The following is a 14,843-nucleotide window of genomic DNA, read 5'->3' on the forward strand; positions in this document are numbered from 1 at the left end:
GGAGCTGGCAGCTCAGCTTGGCTTTTGTCAGTATCAAAGATGGAGATCTCCTGTAGTGGGGTCGGGGATGGGTGCCTTCCCTACTCTGCTCCTTCAGGAATTAGGATGTCAGGTTTCTACACACGCCTGAGGGTTGGTCCCTGGGTAGTCCCTGGTCTGAGATCTGCAGGGTGAAGATATCTGCTCCTTGTCAGTTCTTGCTGGTGTTAAGTAGTATCTGTTTACCTGCTGTGTCTGACACCTTTGACCCGGACTCTGTGTTGAAGATATGGTGGCTACAGCCACCGCTGCTGCGGCCGCAGCTGCCAGTAAGTGCTCAGATTTGTCTCTTTGCCTGGATTTTCCCTTTCTGGCGAAACTCTTTGTACTGTGATGGCACACTTGGTGTAATTCTCTGGCTTAGGAGTGTTCATTAGAACTCTAAAACTTCTTTCTATGGGAGAGCTCGTTTAGCCTCCAGCTTCTCCTCCGCCATCTTCCTGACCTCTGAAAATCATATTTTGATGGTTGAAATCATCCATCTAATTTGACTCATAATCCCAGGCGTTAGTGAAAATTGCCAACTTAAATAAAAGAAATACCCTGGAAAACGTGGCATTTAATTTGTCTCAATCCAACTTAAAGTGTTCCCAAGTCAGTGGTCCCCTTTTCCTTCCAGACAGCCTACAGCAGTTTGCATAAACAGGCATTCAGTGAGCCCTAGCTAATTGCCACCTTCTGATATGGAGAAGGCTCCAGGAGGGGGAATGGACTTGTGTACCACTTCCCAGCTGGAAACAGGTCAGGGTGGACACAGATTGGAGTCTGCAGGACTCCAGGGAGGAGTCAGAAAACTGGTGCAATGCCCCAGGAGGTAATCCATGCCACCAGTGTGGGCCCAGAGCCCTGTGCCCGGATGCCCACAGAAGCCATAAATGCCCTAGGTAAGGTTCCCCTCTCATCCTCGGTCAGGGTGAACCATCTGCCATGTCACAACTTATGCCAGCCCCCAAAACCTCATAGATTCACAGCCCCGGTCCTACCCTCTCCCCCACCTCATTCCCTAATTTTGTTTGGCAGACACATTCCCAACCCTTGAATTAGCTCTAACGATAAACACAAAAGCAGAGTGTCTGGCTGGAAGACTGTGACTGTGGTCACACTCGCCTCACCAAACATTTGGCTGTGGATAGAAGGACAGGTGCCCACTCTAGTCCAGCAGTGTCCACTCTAGTCCAGCATTCACGCAGGTCACCTAGGGGAGGCACATGCAGGCCCAGCATCTAATGTGGGCTATAGGAAAGGGGGAAGAGAGAGGTGGAAATAGGAGGAAAGGAATGTCTACTGAAATCTTCCCATAAAGGAGCCAAGAAACTGTGAAGGAGGAAACAAAAATTGTGGCTGTGCTCATACTTGGTATTGAAAAAAGAACAACAACAAATACACACACAGAAATAAAATGCTTTAGCTGTTTTTAGACATGATGACTTACATATATTTTCATTGCTTTCATCTCCCTGCTATCCCAACGTACACACACACAGACACACACACTCACACACACACACACGCATGCACACACACACACACACACACACACACACACACACACACACACAAATCCAGAATGGTGACAGAAGACTTATCCATTCAGCACCTGCAATTTGCCAACTGATCACTCACCTGAGCACAGTCAGGGTGTACAAGGAGAAAGATTCTCTCTCTCTCTCTCTCTCTCTCTCTCTCTCTCTCACACACACACACACACACACACATACACACACTCACACAGACACAGAGTTGTGCCTCTCCTAATTTTGTTGGTTCCTCATCTGGGACAATGTAGAAGCTGGAGCACGCGGGTTCTCATTCCCCGTACCCTTGTCAGAAACAAGGGCTCTCACAAAAGGAGAGCACCACTCTAATGACACAACACGAAGCACCTCTGCCCTTCTCCAGGGTCAGACCCTTCCCCTTGGAAACAACCAGCCTTAACTGTGCTAGGGATGTGCCTGATGTACTGGCTTTGTGTGCTCTATGCTCCTGTCCCAGACCCGTGCTCTTACAGCAACAGAGGCCAGCCATTGAGGCTGCCTCCCCTGGTGCATGTGCCTGCTCTTTTCTTTGCTCTCTCTCTGCCCCTAATTTTCTTCCTGGCTTCCCTGCCTCTGCCGCGCAAGTGGCCAGCCCAGTGTGCTCCTTGCTGCAGCAGCTACGTGCTCCCTCAGCCACGCCCTGTCCTCCCCTTGGTCATGCCTCCTCCCCACCTCGGCCACACCTCCATCCCTGGGTTTGTGCTGTCCTGACTCTGCCCTAATGCTACCAGGCCATGACAGAAGCAGCCTCACCTCAGGTCAAGGCTTCCCCCAACCCCAGCAGCAGCTGCTTGGGGGATCAAATCCCCCCTCAGCCCAACTGCTGTGGGACTCTTCTCCTTCCACCCCACACACCAATAGGTGCACGGTGACCTCCATGTGTGTGTGTGTGTGTGTGTGTGTGTGTGTGTGTGTGTGTGTGTGTGTGTGTATGTGATTGTTCGGGATACCTACCTTTCAAGGATTCAGAGCATAGCACCATTTGGGATGATAGCACACAGCACATTTTAAAAAAGAGCACAAAGTACCCTGTGTAATGGACTCAGCAATATGCACCTTTTGAAGGACTCAGCACATAGCAACCTTTGGGATCCTCATGGTAATCTAATGACTAATAACATAAGACATGCAATTTTGACATCAATAAACATAAATATCATAGTATTATGACATCATAAGTCAGAGTGACATTATAGACATAGTGTTAATGCTTATTCTGTGATTTCATTATATTTCAAGGGAGCAATATTGGTGGATATCAGAAATCCATTGTAACCTCAAAGCCTTGTGACATGAAAATCCTTTGCGACATCACAGTGTCATTGTGATATCATTAACCTGTTGTGACATCACAACCCTGTCCTGTCCATTGTGACCTCATCACCAATGTGACATCACAAAGCCATTGTGATAAAACCTTGCTGTTGTGATATTACAATCATCTTGAGACCTCCCAAACCCATTATGACATCTTTAGCACCTTTGAAAATTCAAATGGCCCACTTGGGCAGTTTTGCAGTGTATGGTAAGTTCTGTTAGCTATGCCCAAGAGGAACCATGGTGATGTGTGCTCCATGCTCCCTGGGGAGCTTCATCCTGTCCCTTCCTGTGCTTTCCAGTATGCAGTGACCACTTTCACAGAGCAGGGATGACTTACATCTTACTTGTTTCATTTAACATAAGAAAGGCCACTGGAAACATTTATTAAACAAAGAACATAGCATTTTAGCCATTTTAAGAGGACAGGTCAAGGTTATTAAGCGCATTCATATTACTGTAAGACAAACTCTCCAGCCATCTCTAGTGACTTTTTTCCCTACCAAACAAGAATTCCTAATCTTTCCACTTCCTCCATCCCCAACAGCTGTCATCCTGTTTTCTCTGTAAGCTACACTTTCAATTCCACCTTCTAATGCACATTCAGTGTTTGTTTTCTTGTGACTGACAGTGTACTTGAAATAACATTTTCAGTGTTTGTCTTTGGTGAACCATAAGAATTCCCTTTTAGTTTGAAACTGTATAATATTCTATGTACAATATTCCTGTATAATATTCAGGCTGTATTGGATTTATGGGTTCATCTGCTTATTGGCATTGAGTTTCCATTCTTGATTATTATAAATCATGTTATTACAGGCAAAAAAAATCAAATGGCCTTTGTGACATGACAGTCCCATTGTTATCCATATCCTCATTGTCAACTGAGATCAGATATGCCAATGTAATATCACAAAGGATTCACAATATAATCATTGATGTAACATCACATTGTCATTATGACATAAGCTCATGGTGACATTACAAATCTTTAATGACATCATACCACTATGACATCATGTTGTCATTGTGACATCATATAGACATTATGAATGCCTATTATGTGATTTCATTATATTTCAAATGTGGCAGGTGGGTTCATATCAAAAACACAGTTCGACTTCATAAGCATTGTGACATCACAATCCCTTTGTGACATAACTTTGCCATTGTTATATCTCTAAACAACTGTGAAAATTCTAACATATCCTGTCCTGATAAGTTTTGTGACATGTTGCCACTGTGTTGTTAGGCCCATTCAGAGCTCAATCTATTTTTGACCTCATATTATTTCAGGTATGACATGAAATATTGTGACATCCTGAATATTGTGACATCACACTGCTAGATGTAATGACCATTGTGTCACATTGTCACATCACAAATCTGTTCTGACTTCATCACATTTGTGCCAACAAATGCTTTGGAATCCTCATAAGCCTGTTTTAAATTTATATACTCATTGTGAATTAATGACAATTGAGGTCTGGAATGCCATTGTCACATCAGCAATCTACTGTGACATCACAAAAATATTTTGAACTTATCACTATAATGGCATCCAACTAATTGTGACATAACAACTCTCTTATGACATCATTTGACATCATATTGCAATTGTGATATTACTGTACCATCATGCTTTCACAAACCTATTATGACCTCATCACATCTTAGAAAATTCATGGCCTTTGGGACATCAAGCTCCTTCTGTGAAATTGTATCATTATGAACTTGTAGCAATTGAAACTTGAAATAAGATGTGATATTACAAACTAGTTTTGACATCACTAACCCATTTTTATATCATTAATACTTTGACAACAAAGCCTGTCAGGAACTTTAGCACTTTTGACAAAAATCATGGCGTTTGTGTCATCACAGCTCATTTGTGTATGTCATTGTGACTTCATTCTCTTGTCCTCACTTTAAACTAATGTCAATTAAGATCTGTCATGCCATTGTAACATCAAAAACCCTTTGTGACATCATCACCAGTGTGACATCAGACTGTTGCTATGATACCATCAGCTCATTGCGACATCACCAAGCTACAGTGACATCATAGCTTTATGACATCGCATTGCCATTTTGCTGTCATAGACACATTCTGAATGCATATTCTGTGATTTCATTCTATTTCAAATGTGCATATCAGTTGATTACAGAAACACATTGTGACCTCATAACCATTATAACATCATAAACCTTGTGTGACATCATAACAATTCTGACATCACATTGTTGTTATGAAATCTTTAGCTTATGGTAACATCACAAAATGACAATGACATTAAACATTTGCCATTATGTCATTGTGATATCATAGTCACATTATGAATACCTAATCTGTGATTTCCTTGTATTTGAAATGTGGCATGTGGGTTGATATCAGAAACAACCATTGTCACATCAAAATCCCTTTGTGACATCAATTTGGCAATGTGACATCACAATGGCAATGTAATGCTACTAAGGCATTGTGATATCACAATGGTCATGAATTCACAATGAGTTTCTGAGATAAACCGACATGCTACATTAGAAATAGAATCAAATAACATCATAGGCAAACACAAAGTGTTATGACGTTAGAATGACAATGTCATGTTACAAAGCTATGATGCCATTATAGTTTTATATGTCAAAATGAGCTGATGGTGTCATAATGGCAACATGATGTCACAATTATGATGTCAGAAAGGATTTGTTATGTTTCAATGGTATGTCTGATGTCAGTTGTCATTAGTTCCCATGAGGATATAGATACAAAATGGTTCTGTGATGTCACAGAGGCCAACAGTGTTTTCAAAGGTGATAAGAAGTCATAATAGTTTTGGGATGGCACAATGTGATCCGTAATGTCACAATGGAAATGTAACGTCCCATTTGGTTTTTGCTCTGAGCTTATGGTCAGCACCCAAGCCCTGTGTTCAACTCCAAAACCTAGCCACCAAGGGCCCAACTAGGAGTGGTCAAAGTTTTCAAAACTTGATGAGCTTCACGAGCTCTAAATGACAGGAAGCATTGTGATATTACACATGTGCTTAGATTTAGCAAGCTTACAGAAACCTAGAAAGGCACCATTGCCAATAATGAATCATTTTATTAGGTTCAGCTTCCTTGTTGTCTGCCAGAAGGATCCTTGAATAAATTGTACCAGGTTATTTCAACACTGGAACGTAGTCTAACAAAGACAGACCAAGTGCAGGCAACTTGGCCTGCCATGGGAGGTGGCAAAAATGAAGGCTTCCTGTCAAAACAGCACTGGGGAGAGGGACAGCTTGGGGTACAAAGAGGTCTTTTGCTCTTGGGCTTCAGAGCCTGCCCACAATTCTCCTCACTAATTGGCCCAGATGTAGTTGTTTGTTACACAGCTGTACAGGAGTGAGGCCTTTGTCTGCCTATTCCAAAAATGAGGCAGACTTCCTCCAGCAACCTGTGGTTTGGAGAAAACCTCAGACTACACTAGGAACAGTGAAGGGAACCCTGGAACATGCATTGTTTTGAATGCACTGTCTGTGCAATGAAATCATTCTATTCAAAGCAAATTTCTTATCTGGGTGCCTTTCATCATAATGACTCTGGACCTTAACAGATAGAAATGCATGCATACTTACATGCAGAGACATGGAGTTACTTTTTTTTAATTTGTATTTGCAGGTCCGGGGGTTGAATTATGAGCTTAGGCACTCTCCCTGAGTTCCTTTAGCTCCAGGGTAGCAATCTGCTTTTGAGCCACAGCCCTACTCATGGCGATATTTTATCCCTGTGATCCTTCAGAAATAAGAGTGCTGTGGACTTTCCTGTCATGGCAGAATTCATAATGGCATTCTCTACCTCTCAGCCTCCTGAAGAGCTAGGATTACAGGCAGAAGCAAATGACACCTGGCTTTCTTTTCTTCTTCTCATTCATTTCTTTCATTGTGACAAACTGAAATCTTCACAGTGTCATTCCAATGGTTTGCATTTCGAAGTAAAATACCCAGGACTAGAGTTGAAGTGCCAGTACTGCCACCTACAAATGAAGGGAGATCTTGAGAAAAACATTCCTATCCATGGGAATGCCTAATGGAATGTTATAAAATTAACAATTAAATTTGCAGTTAGTTCATGTTTCTCGTATAGAATGACACACAAAAAGTAGTGGATTATGTCTTCCATTCCAGCACCATGCTATGATTCTCCTAATTAAACAATACAGACTACTTTTACATTAATGCTTTAATAAGTATTCAACCATGATACTTCATTAAATGGAGGCATAATTTAATAATAATTCATAATATATATAATTTAATATCCTCACATTGTCTCTCTCATATATATTGCAAGCTATACATCTATCTATCTATCGATTGATCTATTTATATCTATATCTGTATCTATATCTATATCTATAGATATAGATATATATCTATATCTATCAGCCACTACCAAAGCTTGTTCCCAGGCCCTCAGAACTGGCTGGTAGCTCAGTTTGCCGAAGTCTTTTGTTCTACAACTCTCCCTTTCATGAACTGGGCATTGTGGGCTGTGAGTTCCAATCTCACCATGGACCAAAATTTTATATGTGGAGTCAGAAGCCAATTTTGACCCAATTTTCCTTCTTTGTGAAAGTCCTGGGTCTCAGTATGATGTATAATCCATATGCAAATAAATCCATGTGATAAGATGTAATAAATGAAATAAATGTTATATATGTAGCAATACTCAATAAAATAAAAAAATAAGGGTAATAAATGTCATATGGAGTAAACCCATGTATGCAAATAGATCTCATATATGAATATTTTTTTTTCAGTGCTGGGGCTTGAATTTGGGCCCTATAAACTGGGCTGAATTTCTTGTCTTCAACGATGGTGAGCTTTCTCTTCCCCATAGTGCCACTGAGTAACCTAGATCCTGTGTTCAAATCTCAGGCCTGCCAGAAAAATGGTGCAAATTCCAAGCCAGGGCCTTAAATTTTTTTGGCCAGGCCTGGGGCAACTCTGCCTCAGCCTCGATCATCGTAGGCTGGGATGCAGCCTCTGGTCCCACAGCCCATCCTGAGATCCTAGGACCCGAGTTCAAATCTTAGGACTGGCAAACAATAAGTGCTGGGAAGGTGGCTCAGAAATAGAGTACTTGCCTTGCATGCATAAGGCCCTGTGTTCGATTCCTCAGCACCACATAAGCATAAAAAAGCTTGAAGTAGTGCTATAACCCAAGTGGTAGAGCAACAGCCCTGAGCTGAAGAGTTGAGAGACAGGACCCAGACCGAGAGTTCTGACCCCAAAACCGAAAAAAAGAGAGGGAGGAAAAAAAGAGAAGGATAAAACTGGGAAGTTCTAGAAGCCACTTTTACATTGTTTTTTCCTTTGCATTGGAAACATCCTGGGTCTAACTCACAGGGCCCGGAAAGTGTACATTACCTTGTACTGCTGAAGTTTGGTGGGCTATCTATCAGGGAAGCCATAGCCAAACCAGCAACCTAGGCCCAGGGTGTGAATTCCAGGACTGCCACCTATGAATAGCAGGAGATCCTAAGAAACGCATTCTGATATACATCCATATGAATAGAATGTTGTAAAGTAACAATTACATTCGTAGTTAGTGTATGATTATATTATAAAATAATACACAATAATTATAGTATATTGACTAATTTTCAATTAATACTTTGTTATGTATTCAACCATAATACTTAAATAAAGGAAGGAATGATTTATTGATAATTGGTAGTAATACAGTATGTATAATTAAATATACATACATCTCTGACTTGTTTTATACATACATACATAATATATGCACACATTGTATATATATATATATATATGTAACAATCTACATATCTATTTCTACACTTGTCATTCCTGAGGTTCAGTGCTAGAGTGCTCGTCTAGTATGTATGTAGCCCTGGGTTCGATTCCACACTATCACATGCACAGAAAAAGCCGGAAATAGTGCTGTCACTCAAGAAGTCAAGTACTGGCTTTGAGCATGAACGCTTAGGGACTGTGTCTAGGCCCTTACTCAAGCCCCAGGACTGGATCCAAAAACAAGTTAGAATGTTCTGACTGCAAGTATAGAAGGCAAGGCAAGGATTTCAAATACCTCATCACAGAGCAAGCTGGGAGTATGAAGCTGACAGCTGCCAACTAACCTGACTTAGCTAGTAGTGAACAGATACAACCCAGCACCATGGAACCAGACACTGCTTCCTACCTCTAGTTGCTTGGGGGATGAGATCAGACACTGGTGGGTTGAAAACTCAGCCCTGGCAGGAAGTCTGGGAGACTGAGCTGTACCTCAAAGTGGTAGAGCTCTCGCCTTGAGGAAAAGTTCTTAGGACAGGACCTCCAACCTATGAGTGCAATCCCTGAGGCTGATGACCCTCCCCACATCTAAAACATTTGATGTGAACTTGTGTTCTTTGTGAAAGAATGGTGATATTGATGAAAGCAACCTAAATCTAATGACAGTTTGTGGGATACAGCTATGTGATGAGTCCTTCCTGGGGTGCTGGTTGTTCATGGGGAGCTGGGTCGTTCATGGGGTACTGTGTGCTGAGTCCTTCTCATGGTGCAATGTGCTGAGTCCTTCACGAGTTGTATTCATTTACCTGGTCCTTATAAGAGCTACACAAGTAAGATGATTGTGCAGATGAGAAAGTTGAGGCTCGGATATGTCCCCAAGGTAGGGCCAAATTTCTGTATATACTGAGCTCTAGTGACTTGTCCCCTGCAGACAATTGTTTTGGTTTAGTTTTCTCCATCATGAACCTTGAACTCAGAAGGTAGGTGCTGATTTTTTTTTCTTGGGCTCATGGCTAATTTTCTACCATGGGGAGCCAAGGTCCCCCTTGCAGCAAAGTGTCACTGGTTAGGTGTCTTTAGCTGAGGTCTATCATCCTGCCTGCTCAGGAAGCTGAGGATCTAGGTTCAAAACTATCCCAGATCACAGTCCAAAGCCAGCCTGAGCTGGAAATTCTTTGACAGAAAGCCTGAAGGGGTGCTGAAGCTCCAATGGTAGAGCATTAGACTTGAGCTGAAGAGCTCGGAGACAGCACCCAGGCCCAGACTTGAACAACTCCAACTTACAAAAAAAGAAATAAACCTGAAGTGGAGTGCTGGGAATGTTTCTTAGGGGTAGACTGCTTTGCAGGTGTGAAACCCTGGGTTTGAATCCTCAGTACCACATCCATAGAAATGTTCCACATCCCTGAAATGGCACTGTGGCTCAAGTGGTAGAGTGCTGTCCTTGTACCAGAGAAACAATTGCAGTGGTTAGGTCCTGAGTTCAAGCACCAGGATTGGTGTACACACACACACACACACACACACATACACACACACACACACACACACACACACACACACACACGGAGGCATCGTTGCCAATAATGAATCATTTCATTAGGTATAGCTCCCTAATTGTCTACCAGGAGCACTCTTGAATTAATGGTAGCAGTTTGTTTCAACATTGAAACATAGTCTTATAAAGACAGGATGAGTGCAGGGAACTTGGCCTGCCCCGGGATGTGGCACAAATGAAGTTTTCCTGTCAAAACAGAGCACTGCGGAGAGAGAGAGCTTGGGGTAAAAAGAGGCCTTTTTCTCCTGACCTTCAGAGCCTGCCCACACTCATTCTCAGTAATTGGCCTGGATGAATTGTTTGTTACACAGCTGTACAGGAGTGAGGCCTTTTGTCTGCTTGTTCCAACAATGAAGCAGAGTTCCTCCAGCAGCCTTGGGTATGGAGAACCCCTCAGGCTACTCTGGGAACAGTGAGGGGAGCCCCCGGGCATGCACTGTCTCCAAAGTATTGTCTGTGCTATGAAATCATTCTATTCAAAGCGAATTTGCTAGCTGGGTGCCTTTCTACATAGAAAGTCTGGATGTTCACTGATACAAATACATTCATACATTCACAGACACATGGAGTTACTGGCTCATTTTTTTTGTGTGTGTGTGGCACGTCCCGAGGCTTGAACTGTGAGCCTAGATATTTTCCCTGAGCTCCTTTTGCTCTAGGAAGCATTTTATTGTGTCTTAAACCATAATTACCCTAGGCTGGGGTGCGATGATACAGGAATCCTAGGCCCTAGTTCAACTCTCAGTACTGGCAAAAATACATCAAACCAACAAAATGGAGAAGGAAAAAAAAACAGGAATTTACAAAACAGTTTTTCCTTGGTTTCCTGGGTCTCAGTGACTTGCCTTGAAAATTGTATGGACCTTCCATGGCTGAAGGCTGGCAGGCTGGCAGCCTGAGTCCAACTCAGACACCTGGGCCCTGAGTTCAATCCTGAGATTGCCACTTACACATGGCTGAAGATCCTAGGAAATTCATTCCTATATATAGGAACACTAATAGAATGTTTGAAATGTACTAATTGAATTACTAATTAGCTAGTCATTCCAGTATAAGATTGTATGCAATAAATATAGGTCATTAATTAATAAATTATTAAGTCTTCTACCGTGATTAATTAATGGAGGCATAATTTTAGACCAAATAATTGGTAGTAATAGAATATAAGAAAATAAGATATAGACATCACACTTTATATAGGGTTATACACTAGAATTTACATAAATGTCTATCTGTCTCTCTTTATTCATTTATAGATGTATATACATATGTAAATACACACACATGCACACAAAAACACACATACACAGACACACACTGCAATCTAAACATCTATCTGTTTATATATTGGCCATTCCTAGGACTTAATCTCAGGTCCTCAAATTTGCCCATCAACTTCACTTGCATGAGACTGATGTGCTAACATTTACCCATTCATGAAGTGGACCTGCTGGGCTCTGAGTTCAAGTCACAGAATTGCCATAACTGAATCCTGGTGGGAAAGCCAATTGCCCCACTTGTTTTCCTTATTGGTGAAAGTCCTGGGTTTCACGAATGATGTAGAATACAGAGGCAAATCTATTTCTTATGTAATAGGATGCAAAAAATGTTATATGTGTAATCATACTCACTAAACTACATAAGAAATAAATAAAACACAAAAATAAAATGAATACACTAACCGCAAAATGCAGTAAGCATGTATACGAATATTATTTTTTGAGAGCTAGGACTTGAGTTCAGGACCTAGGAACAAGCCTGACTTTCTTGTCTTACAGCATGGTGATCTTCCCCATCTCCCACAGTGCTGCAGATTTATCCAGACCCTGAGTTCAAATCCCAGGCCTGGTAGAAAAAAAGGTCATGAATTCCAAGCCAAGGGGCCTCATAATATTTCAAATATTTTAATGTATGTATGTGTGTATATATGTGTGTATGTATGTGTGTATGTATGTATGTATGTATGAATGTATTTATTTATTTATTTATATTTTGTCCAGCACAGAGCTTGAACTCAGTTCATGGCGATTCTGCCTCAGCTTTGATCACGCTAGGCTACGGTACAACCACTAGACCCAAAACCAAATCTGGGTTCCTGGGCCCCAAAGGCAGAAGGAAAAAAAGGAAAAACAAATAATTAATGCTACACAGGAAAAAAAAAAAACAAACCTGGCATCTTGCAGATGGCTGCCGGTTTTGCATTTGTTTTCTTTGCAAGGTGACTATGCTGGGTCTGAATGACACGGTTGAAAAATGTTGGTAACATTGCATTGCTGAAGGCTGGCAGGATAACAGGGAAGCAATAGGCCAACATAGCAACATAGGTCCTGTGTTTGAAACCCAGTCCTGACCCCTACCAATGGAGGGAGATCCTAAGAGTCTCATTCCTATTCAGAGGAATACTGATGGAATGTTATGAATGGCAAGGTTGAATTAGTTGTTTCTGAATACTACTATACAATTAGACAGAGTGATTTTAGGAGGCCAATGGATTTTAATGAATATTTTTGACACATTCAAAAAATACTATTAATTACATGGACGCAATAGTTTTGGAACAGTGGTTGATTTAATTGATAATTCATTAAGGATGAAAACAATAATATTAATTACATGGAGGCATAATAAATACCTAAGAATTGGTACGAATGTAGCCTATATAACTGAATAATGTATAGACAACTCTGGCACTCTATAAAGATATATATTTATTTGTGTACTACCATCTGCATGTCAATCTGTTCTTATTTTGTCAACCCCTGGGGCTCAATCTCAGGTGCTGGAAATGTTTGTCAGCTCAATATGCCCCAGGATGGCATACTGACACTCACCCATTCATGAATTGGGCCTTGTAGGCAGTGAGTTCAGATCTCAGCACTCACAAAAATTGAATCATGGAGTAACAATCCCATGGTAACACAGGTTTTCCTTTTCTGTGAAACTCCTGGTGTCAGCTGTGAAGGTTCATACATGGGCAAAACTATATCCTATATAATAAATGTAATAAATATTTCATTGTCATAACAGTCAATAAAATAGATGGTAAATAAATGAATAAAACAAAAAATAAAATGAACAACCACACTAAGCACAATATGGGGTCAACATACGGGTCTCTATCTCAGGGCCTGGGAATTGCTTGGCAGCTGAATTGGCTACAGGCTGCTGTGCTGACAGTCACCCAATCATGAATTGAACCTTCTAGGCCCTGAGTTTATATCCCAGTACTGCCAAAAGTGTAATCGAGGAGTGAGAAGCCAAGCGTGACACATTTTATTTTTCTTTGAAAGTGATCAGTGATATGTAGGATGTATAATTCAGTTGCACATCTATATTCTATGTAATAGGATGTCATAAATATAAAAAATGTCCTAGGTGGAAGCATTGTCACTACAATAAATGAAAAACAGATTGAATTAGTAGTGAATCATTGTAGGATAAAATTAGACACAATAATTATCGAACGTGGATTAAGTTCAATATTTTATCAATCATTAAAAGAATAAAAATTGCATGGAAACATAAATGCCTAATAATTGGTAGTAACACATGATGCATGATTTAATAATATCTAGACATCTGTCTCATTCTATAAAATATGTAATTATATGAATGGATGTATGTACATGTGTGATAAAAAATAACAGGCTATTGACTAATTATTAATTAATGCTTTATTAATTGTTAACTTGGACACATCATTAAATGGAGCCATAATTTAATATTTAAGGTTTGATAGTAATAATATCCATAAATTAATATATACAAATATCTTTTGTGTATATAATATTTATATATAGCAATCTATTTCTATTTATACCTCGTTCACTCCTGGGACTCGGTGTTTGAGTGCTCACCTATAAGCACGAAGCACTGGGTTCAATTCCTGAGAGCCACATAAACAGAAAGCTCAGAAGTTCTACTGTCTTTCAATCAATTGAGTGCTAGCCTTGAGTACAAATGCTTAGGGACAGTGTCATAGCCCTTACTCAAGCCCCAGGACTGCCGCCAAAAAAAGGTAGAATGTTCTAAATGCAACTATATAAGGACAGGTCTTCAAGTACCTCATCACAGAGAAAACTAGTAGTCTGGTGCTGACAGCTGCCACCTAAACTGACTTAACCAGATGTAAACTGCTGCAACCGAGCTCCATGGGTTACCCCCATCATCCTGGCTTACCCCCATCATCCTGGCTTACCCTGGCTTATCCACGATATCCTGGCTGCTCGGGGCTTTAAAACGTGGCAGGAAGTCTGCTAGATTCTTGGAAATATGGCTCGAAGTGTAGAGCTCTAGCCTTGGGCAAATGTTATTAGAAAAGTATCCCCATGCTTTGAGTTAGAGACCCATGGCTAACCCCCCCAAAAAAAACCCACCCCACTAAACCATTAGATGTGAATTTGTGTGGTTTGTGAAATGTTCCTCAAAGAATGGTGATACTGATGAAAGCACCCTAATTCTAATGACAGCTTGTGGAAGAGTGCTATGTGCTGAGTCCTTCATAGGGTGCTCTGTGCTGAGTCTTGCATTGGGAGCTGGGTGCTGAGTCTTCCACAGGATGCTCTGTGCTGAGTCATGCAAAGAGTGCCATGT

This window comes from Dipodomys spectabilis, unplaced genomic scaffold, assembly GCF_019054845.1.
Source record: "Dipodomys spectabilis isolate Male_0828 unplaced genomic scaffold, ASM1905484v1 ptg000386l, whole genome shotgun sequence".
Taxonomy (NCBI): domain Eukaryota; kingdom Metazoa; phylum Chordata; class Mammalia; order Rodentia; family Heteromyidae; genus Dipodomys; species Dipodomys spectabilis.